Raw genomic sequence first — 4,451 nt, 5'->3', positions numbered from 1 at the left:
TTCTCTCTCTCTCTCTCTCTCTCTCTCTCTCTCTCTCTCTCTCTCTCTCTCTCTCTCTCTCTCTCTCTCTCTCTCTCTCTCTTATAAATATATATAAATATAAATATATATTTATATATACAAATGTATATATATATATATATATATATATATATATATATATATATATATATATATATATATATATATATATATATTCACAAATATATAGATATATTTATATATATATATATATATATATATATATATATATATATATATATATATATATATATTTATATATATATATATATATATATATATATATATATATATATATATATATATCTACACACACACACATATATATATATATATATATATATATATATATATATATATATATATATATATATGTATATATATATTTATTTACACACACACACACACACACACACACATATATATATATATATATATATATATATATATATATATATATATATATATATATATATATATATATATATACATACATATATTGTATGTGTACTAGTATACGCTGTATATATAAAATGTGTATGTAATAGTGTACGCTGTATATATGAAATTAGCATATGTATAATTTAATATTCATATGTAATTACATCATAATAAATGGTATCAGTCATATATCAAGGACTCACGAAACATTGGTAAATAATACAATAAAAATATGAACACATAAATCCATCTACTTGAACAGGCTGAGCTTAGCCAGCTATATCACAAGGTTGGTTGGCTCCTGGATACATTTTGGCAAGCAGACCAGAGCGAGATATGGATGGTCCATAACGTTGAAAGGACTTGGCTCTGGTCCAGGTACGACTCTGAAGCTGGGTAATGGATCTCTGAAGTCCTGAAGTCGAAGAGAAAAAGGGGGAAAGGGAAAATGTGTGTTTGGTGATGTTGGGTCGAATGAAATGTCAGATTTTCAACCTTTTAAAAAAAAAAGGGACAAATGGAAAATGTGTTTGGTGATGTTGGGTCGAATCAAATGTCAGATTTTCGACTTTTAAAAAAAAAGGGGGAAAGAAAAAATGTGTGTTTGGTGATGTTGGGCGAATGAAATTTCAGATTTTCGACTTTTAAAAAAAAATGGTAAAGGGAAAATGAGTGTTTGGGGATGTTGGGTCGAATGAAATGTCAGATTTTCGACTTTTAAAAAAAAGGGGGAAAGGAAAAATGTGTGTTTGGTGATGTTGGGCGAATGATATGTCAGATTTTTTACTTTTTAGAAAAAAAGGGGAAAGGGAAAATGTGTGTTTGGTGATGTTGGGTTGAATGAAATGTCAGAGTTTCGACTTTTTAGAAAAAAAGGGGAAAGGGAAAATGTTTGTTTGGTGATGTTGGGTTGAATGAAATGTCAGAGTTTCGACTTTTTAGAAAAAAAGGGGAAAGGGAAAATGTTTGTTTGGTGATGTTGGGTTGAATGAAATGTCAGAGTTTCGACTTTTTAGAAAAAAAGGGGAAAGGGAAAATGTTTGTTTGGTGATGTTGGGTTGAATGAAATGTCAGAGTTTCGACTTTTTAGAAAAAAAAGGGAAAGGGAAAATGTGTGTTTGGTGATGTTGTGTCGAATGAAATGTCAGGTTTTTGACCTTTTTAAAAAAAGGGGAAAGGGAAAATGTGTGTTTGGTGATGTTGTGTCGAATGAAATGTCAGATTTTCGACCTTTTTTTTAAAAAAAGGGGAAAGGGAAAATGTGTGTTTGGTGATGTTGGGTCGAATGAAATGTCAGATTTTCGACTTAAAAAAAAAAAAAAAAAAAAAAAAAGAGAGAGAAAGGGAAAATGTGTATGCAGTGATGTTGGGTCGAATGAAAAGTCAGATTTTCGACTTTTTTTTAAAAAAAAGGGGAAAGGGAAAATGTGTGTTTGGTGATGTTGGGTCGAATGAAATGTCAGATTTTCGACCTTTAAAAAAATGGTAAAGGGAAAAGGTGTGTTTGGTGATGTTGGGTCGAATGAAATGTCAGATTTTCGACTTTTTATTCAAGAATTGTAAAGGATATACTATTATATTTTGTCCCAGTTCCATTGATTATATCTTTTGATTTATTTACAAAATAAAGTGTTATGCTCTAATAACCTGGTATATAACCAGAAGTTTAATTTATAATTGAAGACATTTTGACTATTTAGTGATGTTGGGTCGAATTAAATGTCAGATTTTCCAATTATATTTTTTCTCCTCATTTATTTACAAAATTAAATGCTCAGCTTTAGCAATCTGCCATCTAACCAAAAGTTTAATTTATCATTGAAGACATTTCGAGATATTCTTTGAGTGAATAAGATTTACGAGAATTCTAATCATAAGTTTTCGGATTTTTATATAATTCTGGTATTCTATTACTTTTAGAGAGATATCCATATTTTATCAAGGAAGAAAGTAATCAATCATGTTATTTTAACTATGTATTCACATGTAGGCAAGTCTACGTATATCATTATTATTATTATTATTATTATTATTATTATTATTATTATTATTATTATTATTATTATTATTATTATTATTATTATTATTATTATTATTATTATTATTATTATTATAGTAAAAATATTTTATCTAATGGCTTTCCCCCTTTACAAGTGACTATTTCAATGATTGAAAAACCAAAAATTGGCAGAATATCAGGAAATATATGAATGTGTAATATTATGTATATAACATTCTTGTCAAAGTATCTTGAAACGGCAAAAGAAATCATTGCTAGTTACTTGTTCTTTGGAAGAAAATATTTCTCCAATGTGACTAATACAAGATTACTATTTCATTATTAGAAATTATTTTTGGGGAATTACGGTATTTCATGCAATACTAAATCTCCCTTTTTGTGACATTTCTCCAATACAACTCATACAAGATTACCATTTCATTATTTAAAATATATTTTTTTATGTTTAGGGAATTTCATGCAAAAACTAATCTCTATTTTTGTATAGAAAATAACAAAACAATATGAACAAAGCTAGCCAGTTTTTACCTCAATAATTCTAGTCCCATCGTTTGAGTTTTTACTTTCAAACTCTTTCTAGAAAGCTGATCACCCTTTGTACCCAGATGAGCCATCAATATATCCGACATTCCTCTCAGTTATAAATGCCGAGATATTGGGCCACTTTCTTCCCCTTAATATCCTTTGAGCCAGAGAGCATTCGCCAACTTTAGTGGCACACTTGGACCAGGGCCAGGTCCATTAAGCCCGTTATGGTCCATCCAAATCTGGGGCTGGATCTGTCTGTCGAATTGTTTTCAGCATTCACTCTGGCAAGCCTTAGTGGCTCTTTGGTTCAGGAACTGTGATTCATCTCTGCAGGCGATGAGTTCTCCGCACTGAGCAGTGATTTTTTATTCTTCTTGGTAACTTATAAGGGAATTGCGATGTTGTATGTGGAAGAAAAGTCATAGAAGCATTATATCGTTTGGTTATTTTTTTTTTATGTAGATAGCATTATGATTATGAAAAGACCTATAGACACACACAAGTAAATAATATGAGTGTATGTGTTTATATATATATATATATATATATATATATATATATATATGTATATATATTTATATATATATATAGATATATATAAACATATATATATATATATATATATATATATATATATATATATATATATATATATATATGCATATATATATATATATATATATATATATATATATATAAACATAGTGAGTAGACATTATCTTGGTGGTATACAAAAATTGAAAGCACTTTTCTTGATGACACGAAAACTACGTTCACGATTCACCCTTTTATATTACGTTGTAGACATGTGTTTCAATTCACTCTTTTATGTCAAATCGTCTCTCTCTCTCTCTCTCTCTCTCTCTCTCTCTCTCTCTCTCTCTCTCTCTCTCTCTCTCTCTCTCTCTCTCTCTCTCTCTCTCCTCTCTCTCAAAATAAAATATAACATGAAATTTCTTTTAATCAAATCAAATATAATCTATACCATTATTTGAATCTGATAGATATATCAAACTAAAAAATTATTCCCTGTATCCTTCCATGAAAATGAAAAAATACATAAAAAATAAAACAAAAAACCATTGTATCAGAAAGCAAAAGAGTTTACTGATGTCAGTATTACCTCGTTGAAAAAGGAGTCTGAGAAAAAGGCCTTCCAGATGGAGAGATTGCAAGAAGGCTAATAATAGCATTGCAGAGGCGTTGCAGGAGCATTCCTGGGCCATAACAAGGTTTTAGGAGTCAATAAAAGGTGTAGGAGATGAGATGGTCAGAAACAATATCTTGGGGAAGGATTCGGGAGATAAGAGAGAGAGAGAGAGAGAGAGAGAGAGAGAGAGAGGAGAGAGAGAGAGAGAGAGAGAGAGAGAGAGAGAGAGAGACCTCATGTTCGTAGGGATGTTCTATGAAGAATTCAGTTGTCAATGGTGAATATAATTAA

The sequence above is a fragment of the Palaemon carinicauda genome, chromosome 19 (assembly GCF_036898095.1).
Source record: "Palaemon carinicauda isolate YSFRI2023 chromosome 19, ASM3689809v2, whole genome shotgun sequence".
Classification (NCBI taxonomy): Eukaryota; Metazoa; Arthropoda; class Malacostraca; order Decapoda; family Palaemonidae; genus Palaemon; species Palaemon carinicauda.
This window is presented reverse-complemented; position numbering follows the sequence as displayed.